The following is a 13,122-nucleotide window of genomic DNA, read 5'->3' as shown; positions in this document are numbered from 1 at the left end:
AGTTGTCAAGATTACACCTATGCTCTCTATTTTTTAATTAAAAAAAAAAAAAGCAGTTATGACAAAATTTACCAATGGTCCCCCCAAGGCAGCAGGAATGCAGACATCAGCTCTGCTAACCTCTGTTTTTCTGAGTTCTAAGTTCCCCACAACAACCACAAGAATTGCAGGACTATAGTTAACTGAAAAGCAACTTCTCGCTTGCTCTTTACACAGATACTCCAAGTGGTCCTCTGCTGAACAGGTAGTTGCCCCCATGCGTTTGGCTCTCTCTTTCATCTGTTTACATGTGCGAGCTGTGTCTCCAGCATAATCACACTGAACACAACCTAGACAGCTCCATAGCTCCAAGCCCGGCTACATCCCCTGATGAACACCTGTCATTTCACCACAGATGGGGGATGCTACTGCTGGTTGAGACTGAACCTAGGAACCGTCCTCTGAGGCCAGCCATACCTTCTTTAGCACAAAATCTCTACACTGTTTAAGATTTACATTTGCCTTATAACCATCTTCCCAAAATTCCCGCATCTTGCCCACAGCAAAGTAGATCTTTGGGATCCACAAACGTTGTCCTATGCCTATAATGTCTTATTTACACTTTTGTGTTCAAGTTCCTTTCTCTGAAACCATCACCCCTCTGGAATGAGATTTTTATCTCAGTCTATTTGCATTTATTCAGAATCAGAGACCACTCTGAAACCAGACCCTATTTAAACATAGAAAGAAGAGCAGTTGCAGATTAAATAAATGTTGGGGAACTTAAAAAAAGAAAAGAAAAACAAAAACAAACACTTCTATTTACCTTCTTGTGTTTCCTTTTTTCCAGATCTGCGGTTTCCCTCCCGTTGGCCGTGCTGTGAGGGTGCCAGCTTCTGCGCGTGATTTAATGGATCAGAAGGTCAGATATCAGGCTTGACTTGGCTGTTTGCAGATTCATGATCTTTGTGATTGTCACTTTTTAGCATGAGGGGAATTACCTGCTAATTTGTGGCATTGCTGCTCTTGTTATTTAACATAGTTTTGACATCTGCAGACATTCCAGAGGAATATAAAACATTAAATGGGCTGGAAAAACATAATGGAGAAAAGGAAGTCTGCAAGAATTAATTTGGGGCGAGAAAGGTAATAATTGGACAATGAGAGAGAGGAGCTGTATTTCACTTGTTATGTGGGGAAGTTGTGCTCAAGGAAGATTGAGCAGCCCTCTCCAACTGCCTTTTCCTTGTGTGCTTAAAAAAAAAAAAAAGGTGTCAGGAGTAGCTAATCGGTTTATAGGTTAGAGCCGGTGGGATAGGGCTCAGCACCTGCACAGTGCCCATTCCCTTGTTTCCTGAGCAAGCCCTCAATTCTCCCTCTGGTCCCCAGATGTTTGGTAATGTCAAGCAGCCTGTTTGGAAGGCTAGGTTATAATTTGGAACCCAGTTTGTTTACATTATTATAACAACAGTTTCAGTTTGTCTCTGCAGCAAAGATTATGTCAGCACTTTCCTTTCTGTGTTTATTATTTTTAGCAGTTTAAAAGCTAACCGTGAAAAATGGCTTTCTGGCTGTCAGGTGACGTTCCGGCTGGGCCAGGGTCTGGTGGAGTCTATAGAAATGCTCTCGGGCTGTGAGAGTGGGTCTTTTGAATGCTGTCTTTGTGCCTCCCCTTGCCCAGGGCCTCTGGCTTATTGTCTGGGCGCCTCAGTTGGGGTGATGCTATCTGATGGTAACCACGGCTAGTATTACAGTGCTCAGTGCCCTGGCCCTCCCTGGGGGCCCCCAGTCTGGCTGCCTCTGTCTCCCAGCCCTCTCTCAAGGGAACTATTCAAAGCTCTCATATCAGAAAGCACTATTTGCAATTTATAGAATGTTTGAGGGAAAAGTATCAGTAAGGATCACCTGGGCCTGCAGGTCTCTAACATTTTTTTTTTTTTTAACAAAGAACCTTCTCCCAAATGAAATCTCCCAGAGAACCCCAATTTACAAGACACAGAAAAGTACAGCTGTTCTGTTTGAGGGGAGGAGGGTTGTCACAAAGCCCACCCTTCAGCTTCCTCTTCACCCATCCCAATCAAATTGACTCCTCAGTCCCCCCTCATCGCTCCCAGGAGACATCCCTACTCCTCAGGATCTTATAAGGCGACCCCTTCCACTTACAGATAAGGAAACTAAGAGGTGATTTTTAACAGGCTTCAAACATGAGACATTAGATACTAAGCCACAGAAAAGTGCACCATGTACTAATCCATTTTCATACAGCTCTAGAAAAGACAAAACTCATCTATGATTATAGAAATCAAAATAGTGGTTACCTCGAGGAAAAGACGGGAATGCCTGGGAAGGGGCATAAGGGAATCTTCTAGAGCAATCGAAATGCAGAACTTTATAGAAGTGCAGGCTACACAGCATTTGTCAAAACCCCTCTGTGCTTTGTACTGTCTATAAAGTATACCTCCATCAAAATATAAAAACAAAGAGGGAAAATAAGGCAACAGATAAATGAATTTGGCATTGGATACATAGAAATACTTATGAGCTTCCTTAAATATTGAAAATACTAATGAACTTCCTTAAAGTTATGTGGATTATTTAGTGAGTGGGCTCTAAGATCATTAGGCAGTTTTGGAGGACAGGAGACTGTGCTCCTTTTCAGGAATTTTCTTTGTTCAATAATCACCAAAGCCGGGACAGGGGGAAAGTTCTCAGAGAATACCAGTCAGTGGGACCACAGACTGCCTTTTGGGATCTTCTAGACTGTGATATGGCTAAAGGTGATATGTGGGCAGTCACATCGTGGAAATCTTGAGCACAGTACTTGGTGAGTGAATTGATTTCACATGTACCGTCAATGTATCAATAATGTTCCAGAAAGACTTCAGAACTTGTGCATCCTTTGCTCCCTCATCTCAGTGTTTTTCCATCACCTATGAAATGCAGGATTCCCTTTCCCATACCTTAGTGGAGTGGAACTTCTGGTGACCGAGATTGGGATTCGGGCCTCCAGAGACACCTGTGGAATAGGGCTATTCCAGGTTTGGTCTTTCTGCTTTGGACATGTGTGTCAAGGATTCTCAAATGATTGGCTTTGTACCTGTACCTTTGCCATAGGCACTTTGACCCTTAAAAAAATACTTTTTTTCCCTGAAATACTTTGCATCAACCCTACTTAAATTTTTTTATTTGTATGTTTTAGAATTCTGGCAGTAAGAGGAAAGGTAATTGTTTGGGTTGAAGTGCAGCTAAGGACATAGACCGGCCCGAGTGGGCCCAGCAGCCAACTCTGCATTTAGAGCCTGATGAGAACACTAAGCAGGCAGAAGGAAAGGAAATGGTTCGGTTTGGTTTCTTTTTTAGTATCCATTTTTAATGATTTTAAGGTTTTTTAAATTTAAATTCCATTTAATTAACATACACTTTATTATTAGTTTCAGAAGTAGAATTTAGTGATTCATCAACTACATACATACAATACTCAGTGCTCATTCCATCAACTGCCATCCTAAATGCCCATCACCCAGTTACCCCATCCCCCACCTACTACCCTTCCAGCAACCCTCAGTCTGTTTCCTACAGTTAAGAGCCTCTTAAGGTTTGCCTCCCTCTCTATTTTCATCTTATTTTATTTTTCCTTCCCTTGTCCTATGTTCACCTGTTTTGATTCTTAAATTTCACATACAGGAGAGCCTGGGTGGCTCAGTCGGTTGGTCAGCTGCTTCCAGTTCAGGACATGATCCCAGAATCCTGGGATGGAGCCCCATGTCAGGCTCCCTGGTTCTCTCTCTCCCTCTGCACCATCCCACACAACCCCCTATCATAATCAATCAATCGATCTATCTTTTTTATAAAATTCCACAAATGAGTGAAATCATATGGTATTTGTCTTATAGTCAGAGAAAGTGTTTTGGGAGGCGGGAGGGGCAGAGGGAAAGGGGCTTCCAGAGCCTGACGTGCAGCTCAATCTCAGGACCCTGAGATCATGACCTGAGCCAAAGTCAAGAGTCCAACTTTTAACTGACTGAGCCACTCAGGTGCCTCAGAAAATGTTTTTGAAAAGGAAATGATGGCACTGTTTGGAAGGGTAAGAGAGGGTCACGTGAAGCTGGCACAGGAAGCATTTGAAGATACTCAAATGTTCCAGCCTTTGAGGCTATGCAGACAAACTCTCTACTACTTGAGTGATTTCCCAGCAAAGGGCCAAGGCCTATTTAATTCACAAGACTGATCCACATTAACAAAAATTTAGTTCACTAATGAAGCCATGGCAAAAAAGAACCATGCATAAAAAATAACATTTTAAATAACCAGAACTTATTTTAACCCACACATTCCATGCTTTGCACATATAAATTTCCTAATTGAATCAAATTTAACTGAGCAAGATTTTTATTTAACCCATTTAATTTAATGTGCATAAGAGCAGAAATGAACTTACACGATCTAAGTATTTGGGCAGAATGTGCTCTTTTTTTTGCAATTTTATGTCCATTTGAAAGGAACTGTTTCTTCACATCGTTAAGAGTTAACTTGTCTAAATGGAAAATAGAAGACAGAAGTTGTGTGTCTTCTCCATCCCAGTGATTTGGGGAAAGTGGTTCTCCTGGAGCCAACATTCTGAATATGCATGCATGTATGTACGTATGCATTTATCTACAGTTCAAGCGGTCTTAGGACAATGCAACATGTGTGTAGTCAGATTCTATTAATTCATGAGAATGAGGGTAAAATATTAATAATTGAAGTCCAATCTATTGATTTTTTTTCCCATTGACTTCTAAAAATCAGCAACCTGAAACTTTAAACTAATTCAGTTCCTTATAAGGACTGTTAACTGGGACAATATCCTGATTTGAGTTCTACTCCCCTTTCCTTCCTTAACTATTTTTCCTACTGGTGCCATTGGGATAATAACTGAAAAACAGAATGAAAGAAAAGTAACAGTTTAATGTGCATATTAATAATGATAATAATAATGATTACTATTATTATTATTATGGGTTCCCAGACAAGATAATTGAGGGTAAAATGAACAGAAACAATCCTTAAAGACATAATTGTCACAGGGGCAGGGCTGGACTTGAACTTAGGTCTTTCTATCTGTAAACCTCATCTTAAGAAGAGAGGCAATGGCTCAAAACTAATCAAAATATTACATTAACTGGAGCAGAGAAATAGCTACATTGGTGGAGAAAATAAGCTACTATCTGGAGGCTGCCCATAACAGAAAACCATAAATAATAGTGACAAACACTCAAAAGTATTTTTCTTTCCACAGCAGCAGGGAGTAGTTCTGTAATCATCAGGGACTCAGGTGCCTTCTATCTTTCTGTATTTCTATCCTTCATACATGACTTTATCCTTAAGGTTACCTCTTGATTGAATATGACTGCTGGAGCTCTAGCCCTCACATATGAATTCCAGGCAGCAGAAAAGTTGGGAAGAGGAAAGTGAAAGGCACCCATCAATAGCTATGTTTTTTCTCTTTAGGAGTCATTACCAGAACTCCCACCCCACAACTTTTACCTATATTCTCCCAATTCTTAATTATAAAGGAAGCTGGAAAATGTAGTTGGGTACTTTGCTACCCAGAAGTAAAGTGAAATTTGATTATAAAAGTATATCATGGAGGCACCTAGCAGACCAAGTCACAGTTAGGCAAATATGAGAAGCTTTTCGGTTCCAGAGAAGAATGATCAGGGTGGTTCTTTAGAGGAAATGATCTTGTAGCCAACTCCATGATGGATGAAAGTGGGAGCAATAAATAGTAGCTTTGAGGGGTATCTGGGTAGCTCAGTTGGTTAAGCATCTGACTCTTGATTTCTGGCTCAGGTAATGATCTCAGGGTCATGAGATGGAGCCCCACATCAGTCCAGCATAGAACCTGCTTAAGATTTGCTCTCTCCTGTCCCTCTGCCCTTCCCCTCACCCTCTCTAAAAAAAAAAAATGTCTTTGAGGACTTCAGTTTGTGGTGATAAGCTTCTTATTAGTGAGGTTGCATTAGGGACAGGAGAGAAGAGAAGGATGGGATAGAATTTATGAAGCGTGAACTGACCAAAGAGAATATATTCATGAACCGTGTGGTTCAAAACTGTGTTTCAGCAAATACACACACATATGTGTGTGGGCTGTATATATGTGTATACATTATTTACGTGTATGTATATTCAAATGCGTATATAGGAATGGCAACTCAGGAAAGACATTTAGCTGAACTTCTAAGAAACAGATCTGGATAAAAAAAAAAAGTTACGTAGTATTTGTCTATATAGAATTTTGCTTGGGGATTTATGATGCATCCTCTTGGCAATGGATAAATAATACACGCATGCATACATAAATGAATACATGTATGCACACATACGACATAAACATAAAACTTTTCTAAGGCTCCATAACACCAATAGCGAAGATCTTCAAACTTTGGCATCCCTAAAAAAAGAAAAAGGAAAAATAAAAAGGGGCTAAGCAATAGATTTTAAAAGGAAGAAGGAGAAAGGGATTTGTAAAGATAACTAAGAAGTTATCATAAGAAGCCAAGCTAGAGAAAGTAGGAAAGTCAGGATGGGGAAGGAAACCAGTTTTTCTTTCAACTCTTCTTTCTTCTTTCTTGCCTCCCTCCCCCCACGCTCCACCCCCACTTCCTTCTTTCCTTAACTTTAAGAGGAACAGAATCTTTGGTAACTATATTTTCATAGACTTCTCATTATGAGCTCCCAAATAAGAATTTAGCCTCCAGGTTGTCATCACATCCCTTTTGTTAAACCAGAACACAGCAGGTAACGTCTTGCCATTTTGTAGATGATAAAATCAGAGCACATCTGTGGCGCTGGTAGGTTGGAACCAGAGTACCTGGCATAGCTCTTTGGGAACTCCATTGCGTCCGTGGTACACCCACAAATGCACGCATCCCTCGTGTATGTAATCCACAGGGCTGACAGAAATGACCGAGTCTCTCAGTACAACACTCTTGATCCTGTGTGTTTGACACCTTGACTATAAAACAAAAATATTTTTTTATTTTAGCTTTTAGAATCACCTACCACTGAATAAGCGTAACTTGATGTTCTGATTTTAAACCTCTTTGATTGCATTTTATAAAGCTCACATGTACCCTGTTTTACCCACCAAATGTTGGAGAAGAACAAGTTGTTGGGCACAGGCTGCCTGCTGCTCAAGGTGTCTTCTCAGGAAGGCTGCTGAGGCAGAAAGTTGTAATTTCTGCTGTCATATCCTGGAAGATGTCTCTCGTTAGAAAGTAAATGTCAGGGTATCTGGCTGGCTCAGTCCGTGGAGCATGCCACTCTTGATCTCAGGGTCATGAGTTCAAACCCCACATTGGGTGTAGTGATTACTTAAATAAATATATAAATCTTTAAAAAAATTTTTTAAATAAAAAATAAATGAAACTCAAAAGAAAATGCCTATACATTTGCATAGTAAAAGTACAAAAATACACATGGGAACAGTTCACACCAACTGTAAAATCATGGCTACCTTGGCAAGACAAGGGAGGGAGGGGAAAGAGAGGGAGATAGGTCATTGTGTTTTGTTCTGTTCCTTTTCTTATAAAAAGAGATAAGCAAATAGAGCGAATCTGAATGGGCATCTGTAATATTGTTTTATATACCACTTGGTGCATGCAGTATTTCATAATTTTAAAAAATTTAAGCAAATTTAAGCCCTTCACATAGACAAAGTGATTGGAGCCCTCCATATTCTTTACTCCATCCTAACTATCTACTTACAACCGCATATCATCCTTCTGTGTCTTTGCATATGCGACTTCTCTCTGCCTCCCTCTACTCTTTTCCCAAATAACTCCTGTTCACCTTTCCAGACTCCACAATGTATCACAGTCTCTAGGAAGCCTTGCCTGTCTCCTTGCCTTCAATTCATATCTGGGTTTGAAGGCTCTGCTCATGTCTCAAAGAACATTGTGCATATTTGCATCATGCTATGTGTTTGTATCATGGTATATACCATATCAGTATCATGGTATGTTTTACACTGTTGTGCACACCACGGGTTTGTTTCTCTGACTTCCAAGACTGTTACCTCTGGCTGAGCTGTAATACTCCCGTGAGCACCATTTACACAATATTCAACCTGCACAATTGTATGGATCACTCCTGCCTTCTCTGTCCCAGACAGAGACCATCATTATACCCCTATGAGGAATACCTTGCCAGGTCCAAATGCAGAACAGACACATACTCACATAGCAAACACTTGTTTAATGAATGAAAAAATGAGCAGTCAACCAAACTCTAGTTGCCTTGATAAAGAATTCTCTAGACAAGTGGTTCTCAAAGTGGGGCCCCTGCACCACAGCATCTACAGCACCTGGGAACTTGTTAAAATGCAGAATCTCTGGCTCCCCCCCAGACCTACTAAGTCAGAAACTCTGGAGGTAGAACCCAGGAAACTTTAACAAGCCCTCTAGAGGATTCTGATGCACACATAACTTAGAGATATATTAACTTAGATTGATCAAACAAAAAGCAGAGATTTCACGTTGTCAGTTGAGTCTAGAAAAGTAAAGAGGCGTTGTCTGAAGAACAGTAAGAGTAGGGGGGCAGGCAGAAGAAAGCATATGAAAAGACAATGGGGAATGATCGGTAATTTGTAAGTTCATTGTTACAGATGGAGTGAAGAATTCAAGCTGATGGGGCAAGAGAGCTGATAATCAGGTGTTATGTCATAGAAGTTTGTTTAAGATATTTGGGTTTTAATCTGACAGAAGTAGAGAGCCATTTTTTAAAAAATTAAACAAGGTAGTGATTTGATCTAGTTTAATATTTCAGAAAGAGTCCTATGGCAAGAGTATGACAGATGGGATGGAAGTGAACTTGGCCTCTATGGGCCACATAAACAGCTACTAATTAGCCCAGGTGGATAATGATGAGAGCTGAACTAAGGCAGTTGTTCTGGGAATGAAGAGGATGGGATGGGTTCAAGAAATATTACAAAAGCAGAACTGACAAAACATGGGAATGATAGAATTCAGGAAAATTCAAGGGAGAAGTCATCAAGGATGGCTCCTGGGTTTGTGTCTTATGCAATGGAAGTCCATTTGAACCATTCACTGAACTAAGAAAGACAAGACAAGGAGGAGATTTGGGAGCTGGGATGGGGCTGGAGAAGGTGACTTTGATTGGGCCATGTGAAATTGGAGGTGGAGGCATCAAATGCTCATAGTTACATCCTGGGCTGGAAATTTCAGCTTGATATCTAGTTATTAATCATTTATATATCATTATAAACAATGCTGCCATAAATATACATAAATTTTGTCTTAATATCTGATGATTTCCATAAGAGATATTTCTAGGATAAAGGTTGTTGATAAATATAACCGTATTTTACAAAAGGTTGCATTATTTCATGCCTCCATTAGCACTGTAGAAGAGAATCTTATCACATCTTCACCAACATGATTTAATCTTCAGAAACTGGATATCCCAATAGTGAGGCTGCTTTGAGTTTATTTGATTACTTATAAGGTGAGAAAGATTTCACTTTTCATTGACTTCTATCCAAAGATTATCTGTTCATGTCATTTGTCTATTTCCTACAAGACATTGATTTTTTTAAGCTGATTTTTAAGAACTCTTTTTCTCAATTAAGGATTTTATCTCTGCCAATCTCATGCATTGCAAGGAAGTTTTTCCAAATTCTCATTTGTCTCTGATCTAGCAGATGACTCTTCCCTCTGCCTAGAACCCCCAAATATCCCTCAAGGTACCAGTAAGGATACCTACTGCATTATGTTTATTTGAATAGTACCACTCCTGAAGTCCACTCTGACCACCACATTTCAAACTTTGAGCACCAAACAAGCACAGCCCTTGGCACTTCTGATCCCCCCCTTGGCTCTACTTTCCTTTTTCCCCAAAGCATTTTCCACCTTTTCCCATATAATGGGATTATTTATTTTGTTGTCAGTCTTTATACAGTACAACAGCCACCTTAACAGCAAAGACATCCAAACGTTTGTCTGTTTTGTTTATATATAGATATAATCTCCCAAACACCTTGAAAAATGCCTGACAAATAGTAGATGCTTAATAAATATCTGCTACATGATTATTAATTCCCTTATATTTGTATTATTGTTATAGAGTTTCAAATTTTCATTCATATAAATTTATTAGTCTTCCCTTTGCAATATCTTCCATTATTTTCACACTTAAATATTTTCCCCATATAAAAATCAATTACATAATTAGCTGTATTTTCTTGAATTTTTTTAAAATTTCCTTAAAAGAATTAGTCTTTTAAAACATCTGGGATTCACTAGAGTGTGTAATGTAGAAGGAGGCTTTACCAAGGTATTTTCCCCCAGAACTGTCAATTTCACTTCATTTTTTTCAAACTTCTTCATGTCTCTGCCATTGGTTTGTAAACTACTTTTTTTTTTAAGATTTTATTTATTTATTCGACAGACAGAGATCACAAGTAGGCAGAGAGGCAGGCAGAGAGAGAGAGAGAGGAGGAAGCAGGCTCCCCGCAGAGCAGAGAGCCCGATGTGGGGCTCGATCCCAGGACCCTGGGATCATGACCTGAGCTGAAGGCAGAGGCCTTAACCCACTGAGCCACCCAGGCGCCCCTGTAAACTAATTTTTTAAAAATCCTATACTAACTTCATACAGGAGGGTCTGATTATAACCTAGAAGAGTTCACTGGAACCTAGTTTGTTCCATTATCCACCGGTGAATGTTTTAAACCCTTGCCATTAGGACTTGCCAACAGTTTTACAGCAAGCATTTGGTTGAACTAGAAGTAAGACTGAAATTTCTTAATTCCTAAATACATTCATTAGAAGTAGGAGAATGGGGGAAGGCTTTCTTTAGCCTTCACTTGGATGAAGAAAATAGATTATCAGAAAATGTTCATCTCTTTCACAAAACGGACAAATTACCTAGTTTAAACACAGGTTTCTAGAACTGTTTTTAGTGTTGTGTTGACTTATTTTATTAATATCTTCAATGGCAACCAGCTAAGAAGACCACAATTGATTAGACAGCTTTTTCTTGAAATGTGAACTCATACCAACACACATTAATTTCTGGGTTTGGGTTGTGCTTTCTATTAATAATAGATGGAACAGCTAGTTACTAGCACCCTTTGGGCAAAATGCTGTCAAATATTTATTAAGCTTTTCTCTATGCAAAACACCAGACCACACCAGTGGGAGGCACAAAAAGCACAACCAATTATATTCCCCAAAGAAACATAAAATTAACTGGGGAGTTGAGATACATATGCAGGCAGAGGTAAATAATAATCTTAGTTATTCATTCTTATTTATGTTTTTGGCAAAATGAATGGGGCAGACTCCATAGTCGAGATATGACAAGAAAGAGATAATGGTGGTTGCAGCGACCTGTGAAGCTTTTACTGCAGGGATTAGAATTTGAATCAGGCCTCCACAAATAAGCAAGATTTCATGTTTATAGAAGAGGAGAAAGGAAGAGAGAGGTCGCTAGTCCTAAAACCTGTTTCCATCATTCAGCAGTTGTGTGTTTTTGTTCTGTGTTTTCATTGTTGCTGTTGTTATAGGCAGCAGGTGGTTTCATTACCAGACAATTGCTGTCTTATGGTTTGATACACATCAAAACGGGGTTTTATTTCTCCTTTAAACATTTATTACACTAATATAGCTTGAAGTTGAAATGAATCAATGAGGAAGAGCTAGCAGGGATGGCTAAACTTAGACTGATGCCGTAAGACAGCTGTAAGCATGCTCTCTACTCTTTTAAAACCACTTGCTATTATGAGTCAAGGATGGCCCAGCCACTTCTTTCAGTGTTGTTTTCTTCCTTTGAGAGGAAACATCTGATATGGCAGTATCATGACAATCGTTAGTTATCAATGTATCAGAGGAAGCTGTTCCTCTCACATCATCTAGAGACCAACATTTAGTAATTAGTATAACCTTTTTCTCACAGCAACCCTTTTATAGGAGCAATGAATAAATAACAATTCATCTGCTAAAATAAGTATTTGACTTCTTTCTCTTTTACTGCTTCTTCCTACTGCCTTGAAAAGGGTCCAAGATAGACAGACAGACGTAGGAAGCGGGAACTTAAACCACAGTCTAAAAAGACGGACCATGACTAACTAGGAGCCTGCTGCAGTCATCCATTTTATTCACCTTATCTAGAAACTCCAGCTTAATCTCAAATATTCTCATGTATATTTTATATTTCCCATTTAATCCAAAATAATATAATATGTATATTTTTCAGCCAGATAGACACAACATTGGAATATGCTTATTCTAAGAGCATTTGCTTCCCCGGTTTTCTAGTAATGGGGCTTAAGAGACAATCCAGTGTATTGTTGGTTTTCAAACAACAGGATACGTAGACCTTGAGCTTTCTAGTCCAAGGGTGGCCTTAGTTCATTTGTATCTTGGACCTGTGAGCTACTAATTATGGTCATTTTACTAAATTATATGGTTCATACTTTTATTTAATATGTTGTTAGTGGAGAGCAGGGTTTTCTTCCATGAAAATTTAATGAGAGTAGAAGCTGGAGGAGCATCTAGAGTAGTGCATCTCAAGTTTTAACAATCATACAGGCACCGAGAAGTCTTGCTAAAATGCTGATTCTGAATCCAGAGGTCTAGGGCAGGGTCTGAGATTCTGTTCCTAACAGAGCTCTTCGGTGATGCCCGTGGTGCTGGTAACAGACCACACTCGGACCAACAAAGCAGCTCCGGAATAGATCTTCCAGGTCCAAATCCTAGTTTGCCGTGCATTTCTGTGTGACTCCGAGGAAACCATTTAACTTGCCTTTGCCTGTTTTTGCAGCCATAAAATGGAGATAATACCTCATAGGATTGCTATGAAGATTAAATGAATTAATATATGTAAAATGCTTAGAACAGTGAGTGTTTGACAGATAAAAGAGCTATATAATTGTTAGCTTCAGCTATTATAGGCATATTATGTTGTAAATACTTAGTCAGGTGCCTATCTTCCCCCACTCATTTGAGTCTGGTTGGGGTAGAGACTGGAATTATTTGTCTTCTCACCTCTTACAGCTCTCCCATCACCTGCCAGCAACTGGCACAGTATTTGGCATATGGTATGCGCATAGCACTCAGTTCATATGGCGAAACAGCATCTGCC

General features: G+C 39.5%; 1 protein-coding gene across 14 annotated transcripts in view; it reads left to right on the top strand.

The window, feature by feature from the left end:
- The window catches only part of THRB (thyroid hormone receptor beta), a 377,970-nt gene that overhangs the window by 161,708 nt on the left and 203,140 nt on the right, over positions 1 to 13,122 (top strand). For all 14 annotated transcript variants that reach the window (XM_047738224.1, XM_047738163.1, XM_047738132.1 and 11 more), the window contains one exon: positions 830 to 901. The gene's annotated coding sequence lies outside the window, so the exon portion shown is untranslated. The remainder of the gene's footprint in view (positions 1 to 829; positions 902 to 13,122) is intronic.

Source organism: Lutra lutra, chromosome 1 (assembly GCF_902655055.1).
Source record: "Lutra lutra chromosome 1, mLutLut1.2, whole genome shotgun sequence".
In the NCBI taxonomy this organism is placed as follows: domain Eukaryota; kingdom Metazoa; phylum Chordata; class Mammalia; order Carnivora; family Mustelidae; genus Lutra; species Lutra lutra.
The sequence above is the reverse complement of the archived record's forward strand: the minus strand, read 5'-3'. Positions and strand labels throughout refer to the sequence as shown.